This window comes from Paramisgurnus dabryanus, chromosome 15, assembly GCF_030506205.2.
Source record: "Paramisgurnus dabryanus chromosome 15, PD_genome_1.1, whole genome shotgun sequence".
Lineage (NCBI taxonomy): Eukaryota > Metazoa > Chordata > Actinopteri > Cypriniformes > Cobitidae > Paramisgurnus > Paramisgurnus dabryanus.
This window is the reverse complement of record NC_133351.1, coordinates 20,257,707-20,267,219: the sequence shown is the minus strand read 5'-3', so window position 1 is coordinate 20,267,219 and position 9,513 is coordinate 20,257,707. Positions and strand designations below refer to the sequence as shown.

Here is a 9,513-nt window from a genome sequence, read left to right as displayed (position 1 = left end):
TGAAACTTAATATATTAGGGTCATTTCATTTTGGCTATGATGACTTTTACAGGGATAACATTTTCAATTTTAACCACCAGGATTAATTGTATTTTATTACAGATTACAATATTCAGGCATTCAGGGCAAATAACGTACCAATTTATTTATTATATGATATAAACACAGCATACAAAACAGTCACAACTTTTAAAAAATGTACCAAGTGTACCGAGATCAATTTATTTGAAGAAAAGATGCAAAAGTGATGACAATCCGCTGTAAATATCAGATCCGGACTTACACAAATTCAAAAACTGCGGCGATGCTACGTCATCTATGATTGTGAAAAGGCATTGGCTCTCGTGTGTCTCGTGACCGATTGCATCATTACGTCAGCTAAGAATCTGAAGCGCTATTGGCTCTTGTGACTGACTACGTCATGCTGGTTTATGTTTGAATGAGATCTGACTGTGTGTTTTGATCACTGAGTTCTTCATATATAATAATCGTATGGCTTTAGTTTGCAAGGTTTAACGCGAATGGTTTGTAATACTTTTATACTGTTTTATGCAATAAATACATGACTGTACTTTTACTTGTGTGTTGTGTTTTATATGGTTGAGAAGTAGTTGGGTTTAGGGCAGTGGTTCTCAATCCTGGTCCTGGAGCCCCACTGCTCTGCACATTTTGTATGTCTCTCTTATCTGATGGACAATAAGATCTTTGCTAATGAGCTGATGATTTGAATCAGCTGTGTTAAACAAGGGAGACATACAAAATGTGCAGAGCAGTGGGGCTCCAGGACCAGGATTGAGAACCACTGGTTTAGGGTAAGGGTGGGGTAAGATGCTCCAACATATCTTTAAAACCATAAATGTTTATGAAACCGTTTCTACATTTACAAATTCATTTAATTAAATGTCTAATCTGATGTATAAGGCAAAAAACTAAAAACGTAACACAGGTTGTATTTATAAGCTAATGCCGCTAGAGGACATTAATGCCTTAATACGTCACTTTATGTCATAATAAGGTGCTTGCACAAACTACTTAGGAGGTTGTTATTTTTTGGAGGACAGTCTTGTTTTTTGTTTTTTATGCGCATCTTAGTGTTTCCATCCAGTGTTTCTTTTATGCGCATCTCCAAATGTGCATATAAATAGGTGGATAGAAACATAGCTGTTGTCACTACAGTACACGCTCTTGACAAAAGTTAGTTGTGCAGTGTTAAAAGCAACTGGTGGGGCTGAAAGGTGTCTGTGACTTATCGATCTTTCTGTGGCCTCTCAAAGTCATTCAGAGCCAGTCTGTAGACCTGACAAGCCAAGCGAAATATCTTCACATTTGCTCTTAATTGAACTCTGTGGTCAGACAGAGCAAGTGAATGTATTGTGGGAAGGCAGTCAAGGCTTTTATTCAGATGATGTCACTTAATTGAAGGATGCAGTGTCCTTGGAAGTGATGGTGGATGTTGAAACATACCTTTTTAATGAAAATGAGACAAATTTGATAAAATCTGTTGACTCTTGATCATGACTAATTCAGATGGTTGTTTTCTTATTTCCGCCTGCTATTTATTTTTATTTCTCCCTATTTCAATTCTTTTTTGTTTCATTTGTTTTTGCACTTAGTTTGTCAGAGCTTTTGTCTTTTTCGGGCTGAGTAACTGCTCTTGTTTCTTCCTAATCTATCTGTCCTTAAATGCTGTTTTTCATTTATTTTTCATGATTAACATAAAAATGTCACCTGGCACACTATTGGCTAATATTGCCAGAAACCTTCTGGTTTGAAAGGTCACATTTTGAGGTGTAAATTAATTTTGTGGCAAAAGCTGATTGCAGTTGTATTGCAAACATTTCTAGGAAATGTTTTTGATCTATATAGCTCATTTTGCCCTTCATGACAACTGTGAGGGTGTGAATTTTTTTGTAACTCATCCGTTTAAATTATATTAAGCCTTAAACTTCTGCATAATTAAGGGCCTGGCAGATTGAGTGACGGTTGAACAGCCATTGCTGTCTCTAGACTCGCGCTAGGCAGGCGTGGTTTCAGCAACCAGCCACCTCAGCTTCACCCATGTCCCGCCTCTTTACCCATTTTCAGTTTTCCGTAGTGATTTGCTGCGACGCGCGGCCAATATGGCGACGGCAGGCAACGCCTACTTTAAGCTTCAAAAACGATCATCACAAACCAATGAGTGACGTCACGGACACTATGTCCATATTTTTTTACGGTCGATGGCTATGGCTCAGACATTTTCAATGTTCTTGGTGTGCTCTACATCAGTGAATCTAAACCTTTTTAACTTTAACATCCCCCATTGTCCACAACAATATTTGATTTGGGGCAGTCGTGGCCTAGATAGATTCAGGCTAGTAATCAGAAAATCCCTGGTTTGAGTCTCACAGCTGGCAGGTTTTAACAGAGGTGCCATTGATCAACGCACATTCCTGCCAATTGCTTTCCCCCCAATATATTATTTTAAATAATTTTGAATCTTCTTTAGGTCCCTTGAAAATCTATTACTCCCCTCCAGCGGGGCTTGGACCCCTGGCTGAGAAACACTGGTCTATAATCTATAATTTGTGAAGATATGCAGACTTCATGATTATTTGTGGTGTGTTGTTTTGTTTTGTACAAAAAAGTGCATATGTCTGTCTTAACAGTATGGTTTGTTAGCTGTATTTAGGGGTGAGATTGTGAATTTCAACCAACCTCAATTTCGAAACGCAATGAGAAGCCTCATCACCTGAGACAATATCAGTTTGTCCATTTAGGGCTACTATAGGTCTCCATGTAAAGGGACCCCGCAATGTATGTAGATAAAAATGGCTACTAAATAAAGATACTAAATACAATACAGTTCATTATGTAAGAACTTTATACACCACTGATAATATAATAATGTATATAATATTGCCTTTTTTGTCAAGAGATCCTTTTAAAAGTTACACATTGCACATTTAAGAACTTTTAGGTGTTCTTTTATGCCTTTAGCACAGCTGAAAAAACTTTGGAACATTTAAACGAGAAGAGCATTCAATCATGTACAAAAAGAAATGGAAATCTAATAATGTCACTAATGCTGTTTTATTGTACTTGTATTTTCCAATTAATCTTGAACACATTTATTTTCATTTATTGGCAGCAGGTTATAGATATTGATCAGTAAGAATGGTGATTACTGGAACATTCTATAACATCACACATTCTTTCATTTAATAAACCATTGAAGCATATCTTTAGTGAATAATTAATCTCCATGCTTGGCCATGACTCACCATGTAGTCAGTCTTAGGAGCCAGATCTGTTTCTGCCAATGCTTTTCTAGGATTTCATATACAACCTCCACAGTTTATATCTTTAGTTCAGACTTTTCACTGCTTTCAGGTGCCAATATAAACTATTATAATACGTTTAGTATTTATACCGGTATTTAATATAATGACCATTAATGGATAGTGTAAAATATTTTGTTTATTATTATTATTTATGTGTAATTAATAATGTTGTATTTTTAAAGACCTAAAAATACGCTTGTTGGCATTTTAAACTATCATTCCGTCTTTTATCACAATGAAGGCTGTACATGCATCCACGTCACATTATATTGCAGTGACATTTAGCAACCCAAACTTCCTTTAGGCTATGTGTAAGGGAATGCATATGCATTTTTTTCTATAAATATACACCATGTGCAAAGCGACTTACAAAAGGTGCATATTTGCATCTTGAACTAACTGCTGAGCTCAGCTTGGACAAGAATATTTTGAGTAAAAATGTTCACGTTTACGCATTTAACAGACGCTTTTATCCAAAGTGTCTCACAGTTCATTACCATACAATGTATACGTTTTTTTTAATCAGTATGTGTGTTCCCTGGGTTCAAACTCTTGACCTTTTTCGCTGCTAATGCTTTACCACTGAGCTACAGGAGCGCAGAAAATGACATTTTCCCTTTACTTTATACTATACACCTAAACAGGGCTTGCCATATACTAATATTGTGTCTGTTTGTTTATTTACTTAATCTTAAAGGATAATTCCGGTATTTAACACTTTGAGTCTCATTTCTGGTTTGTTTTGGATGAACTACAGTGATGGACACTGAAATTTTGACAATGGGTCGTGTCTTGACTTTTTGACTTGTTTGGAAGCGTCTATTGACTGCTTCAGAATGGAAGTCAATGGCCATGCACAAACATGTCATTAAAACAACACTTAACGTTCATTTTCAAAACTGTGCTACTCACCAAGTGGTCCGTGGTGTTCGTTGATGATTAAAAACAAATATATCGGCGCAATGTATATTTTCAATCCGTGTTATTTGCTATAGTGGAACTATTTGTTCAGATACCTCACAGCCGCGTATATACATCCGCTCTATATATGAGTCTGAAGCGTCAGCACACTCCCGACCACTTGATGGCGACAAACACTTTGCCATACAAGGACGCTGAATGGAACTCGGTGTCTAGCGTATAGATAGTCACAATCGAGCTCAACTTCAAACCTAAGGCTGATCATTGAGCCATCAAATATGGAAACATTTCTTCTGAGAGAAACCAATCGAAAAAACTACAACCACATGTAAACAGACCCCTTTTCCGTTTCCAGCGGCGGAGTGATATATCAGCGAGCAATGAGTCTTCCAAGAGAAGTCAATGGAATTTTACAAAATGCCAAATAAAACACGACAGAAACTGTATTTCGCTGCACTACTTGTTTTTAATCATCAACGAACACCACGAACCACTTGGTGAGTAGTACAGTTTTGAAAATGAACGTTAAGTGTTGTTTTAATGACATGTTTGTGCATGGCCATTGACTTCCATTCGAAAGCAGTCAAGAGACGCTTCTAAACGAGTCAAAAAGTCAAGACACGACCCATTGTCAAAATTTCAGTGTCCATCACTGTAGTTCATTCAAAACAAACCAGAAATGAGACTCAAAGTGTTAAATACCGGAATTATCCTTTAATGCCACTCCAGCATCTTTGTAGCCTGGCTAACACAAGACCAGTCTCATAGAGAATGAGACGTGGTCTGGGAACCACATGCTAATTTTCTCATATTTGAGGCGTGGTTAACAAATGCCCAGAGCCGTGTGTTGGGCGCTACGAATGTCTATCAAATGCGTCTGTACGTAGCTCATAGCCAATCATTTCAATTATACCAGATGACATATGTAGAGTGACATAAATTCAAACATAAACAACTTGTGCACACAGCTGAAAGCTATTGAACTAACCTGGAAGCTGTATGTTGATATTGAAAAGCAACACAACTTAGTGGGACTGTGACAACCACAGTACAGGCATAATGACAATATGATATTAATAAATACCACTTACCATTTATAAGTTAATTGTACTTCATCGACGACAATGCCTAGCAGGTTGGTCCTATAAAACTCTGTGACTATCATGTCTTGCCATATCCAAACATTCTTTTCTGAAAATGACATTGTTTAACGCTAAATGTTGCGCTTTGTTTTAAATAAACTTGCGTTCCAAACTACTTATAACACTGTACAACACTTCTGCTGCCGTGTTGAATAAACAAAACTGCTTCGGTGTGTCGCATAGACGTCGTCATTGTCCCCTCCCCGTTCTGTGATTGGTACCCTTTTTTAGGGGCAAAATTGGTCCATAGTTTCCGTGCAAGACTTGCAGTGTGAATAAATTTGCGTGCAAAGCAGCATGGGGAAACCCAGGCTAGCATCTATGGCTATATTTATGGCGACAACTGGTTAATCCATACACAGGTTGATCCACACAACTTAATCCAAACATACACACATTGGAGGAGCAGCAATTAGGAATCTCCAGTTCACCTAACCTACATGTTTTTGGCCTGTGGGAGTACCCGGAGTAAACCCACGCTAACACAGGGAGAACATGCAAACTCCACACCGAAAGGCCGCCTAAAAAATGGGGGGTCGAACCGGGGACCTTCTTGCTTTGAGGCAACAAATAGTTGCCCAATAGTGTGTCTGAATGTGATTCTGTATGTTTCACAGTTATCAAGATTCAAAGCGCAGTGCATCACATTTAACTCTTCAAATGTGTTTTTGCAAGTTTTAAGCATAACAAACCTGAAACAATGAGCTGTATAAAATCTGCCCATTAAACAGCTCTTAACTTAATGATTCCAGTCTTCTGGGATAGACGTGTCAAATTGTAAAGACTCAATTCTGCCTGCATCTGCACATTGTGCATTAGACTGCAGAGACATTAGCATCAGCCTCTGATATGGGAACAATGAGTGGAAATTTAGTGTCTTTAAGCAAATCCATGTTTATGAGTTGTCCAGGGCACTCAGCTTCAGATGTCATTTTTTTATGTTGAACAATAACATTGCAATTTATTAATAAAGAATGTAGCTTTTTTATGTGCAGGCTTTCATAAAATGTTTCTTCGCTTTTAGGTATCAACAAAGACATTTTGTAACTCTCAAAACGCACATTTTATACTAAACCATAATTAAAGAGAGTGAACATTGTTTAGTCAAATCGTTTGTGCATAACTAACACATTATAAAAATTGATTTAAAGGACTGAAAAAACCACAAGCATATTGTCTTTCCCAACGTTTTCTCTGAACCCGTCTTCCAGATTAAACCGTTTGTGGATAAAAAGACACTCAGTCATGTACAGAATACGCCCCCCGTGAGGATCAGTTATGTTAATGAAAGGATGCTGTGTAAGATCAAGACAAAAGGCCGCCGACAAGATGGAAATAAATCCGGCTCTGGCTGGGTATTATGACAAATCTCCTGGTGAATGGAAGCCAACTGTGCAATACATCAGAGAACAAGATTAGTGGAATGTTTCAAATCGGAATTCAATTGAAGATACCAAAACTCTGAATCTATTTCCTTTCTTCTTTTCAGCTGTCCTTGAAAAAGATGAGATGCCAAACAGTTGCGACAAGACCATCAAACAAACACCTAGATATCTATGTTGTCCTTGTGGGATGTAAGGTGATCTCGAGTGGCCTTTCATCGGCAGTGAGAGATTCGCATTTTAAATTAGACTTAATACTTTGTATGTATCTGCTATTGAACGGCAAGGATTTTACGTAATGCAGCCTACAGCTACCATCTCGTGTTCTGTATGTAGGCAGGCTGAGATAAAAGGTTATGGCTTCATCATCCCCCTGGATTAGAATAAGAAGCATCTCAACTGTATTTCATTAACTATAAATGTAGCTTAATAAATACTCAAATCTATTTTCACTTTTGCATATGAAGTACGTTTGATGCTTTCTTCTAAATATGCAACTACATTTTCTAAGCTCCCACATGTTCTGGTGCCTGACAGCTTAACAATATAACAAAGCCCAATCTGGAATTTGTTTTAGTGGTTATTTAAAACACTTGTTCCTCTGTTTGCACCATTTGGTCTTTTTGGTGCATTAAGCGTCTTACAGGGATCATCAATGGATTGCATGCATGTAGTGCAACATGTTTCATAAGAAATAGTTGCTTTATGCATCCTGTAATTCCTCATTTTAATGACCCAAACTGCTGCCATTGGCTTGTGCAATGAAATTTTAAGCGATAGCTAAAAATTGTAATGACCCCCATAATAAATATTATTTTATTATGTTTATAGTTTGTGATATTTCACACTTCTAAAGTATCTGTCTAACATTTAAACTGTTTCATGTAAGGTTTATATCCAGTTAATGGATTTAGTAATGGATTCTAAGCAGTTTTTATGACCTTGAAATATATGGAAATGATATGGATAAGCTTTTACGGTAACACTTTATTTTACGACCCGCAAAGTACCGCGTAATTAAACCGAATTTACAGCGTACCTATTTGTAACAACAGGGTAGGTAACCTGTAGGTATAAGGGAATACTATTTTAAGTTTGGGGTAATAAGGGGGTAAGAATATGAAGAATTATAAATTATTTATACTCTAAGTATTTTATAACAACAGGGTACCTATTGTAATATTACGTGGTATGTATGACTTAGTCAAGTCTATGGGGAAATTATGTTTTATTTATTTTTTATTGTGAATTTTTCATATTGACTACTGAATGTTGTATACAGTCAATGTCTACGAGCCACATCGGCAAATAAATATAACAGCATATCACTTTTATTTTAGTAGCCTATATTACTTGCTTTTAATAAGAAAAGTCCAGCTGATTTAATGTGGTTATCTTTTTTTAAGGTAAGTACAATAAAAATAGCAACTTATTCCCTATTTACCAGGAAACTCCTACATTTGCGGACATATTTGAAGTGGTGCTTTGCAATTTATTTACTGTAAACACAAGTATTTTAGCCAAATATAATTTATGCAAGGCAAACCAGAATGAAACAACAGCAGATATCAGCTCCCGCTAAAGCAAAAGACGACTACATGCGTAGACTACTGCGCAGGTGTAGAGCGCGCGGTCGTCTGCAGGAGGTTTGCTGGAACGCGATCCTGAGGTGAAATTTCTTTAAGAGGTTTTAAAAACGTTCTACACTGTGGAGTACAGCTGCGAGTGATGTTAGCAGGTTCCGCATGCTGGATAAGGTGACTGGTTTTGTTAATACATGACTCACGCATTTCAAACAATGTTTTTCAAGAAAGTTGCTAGCTAACGGTAGCAGGTTAGCTAGCACATAAGTAAGCCTAAAATTTATAAACGTAACTGGCTTAGAAAACTCTGTTTCTGTCAAGGCACAGTGAAGAAACATTTACTGAAGGCTTTCATTTATGTTTTTTATATGTAATGCAGAACAGCATTTGTGAGACGACATCAACTCATCATCCGAGTGGACAAGAACACCAACAGAGGAAGCCAAGCCGCAAAAACAATGAAAAATTGTCATGACTTTTTATTTTAAATAAAAGTTATGTGATAATAAACATTAAGTGTTGGCTTAATTATAGTGTTTTAAAGATGTTTTGAAATAAGTTGTTTTAAAATAAAAATAACAATATTCTGTATGTTTATGGTATTTACCCTATAACATTTATTAACAAGAGGTGAACAAAGCACCACTTTAGTTTACAGCCCGCAAATATGAGAGTTACCTGGTACATACACAGAACAAGCGGGGAATAAGCCCCACTTCAATTTACAGCCCGCAAATATAAGAGTTACCTGGTAACTCCTGTATACATATACAGATCAAAGAGGTACAAGTTGCTATTATCTTTATTGTGTGTTATATTTTATTTGCCGACGTGGCTTGTAGACATCAACTGTAGGCTATACAAAACACTTAATCAGGTAAGTAGCAAATATGAAAAAAAAAAAAACTATTACACATAGACCATATTACCCATAGACGTAAGTCATACATACCACGTAATATTACAATAGGTACCCTGTAGTTATGAAATTGTCACGGTGATCCGTGTCATGTTTTGTTTGTCTCCCCGATTACGTCACCTGGACATTCACGGACTGATTCATCACACCTGTTCCATGTTAAGTGTTGTGTATTTATACTGCTGTCTGTTTCTCACCTGTCGCCGGATCATTGTCATTGTCACTACTTTCATGTCTGTTCCT

At 36.9% G+C, this 9,513-nt stretch overlaps 1 long non-coding RNA gene across 1 annotated transcript; it reads left to right on the top strand.

The window, feature by feature from the left end:
- The first annotated feature begins 8,314 nt into the window (after nucleotides 1–8,314).
- LOC135733029 (uncharacterized) lies at nucleotides 8,315–8,989 on the top strand. The gene is made up of 2 exons (XR_010526865.2): nucleotides 8,315–8,525; nucleotides 8,731–8,989. It is a non-coding gene; the product is annotated as an uncharacterized lncRNA (long non-coding RNA).
- The last annotated feature ends 524 nt before the right edge of the window (nucleotides 8,990–9,513 follow it).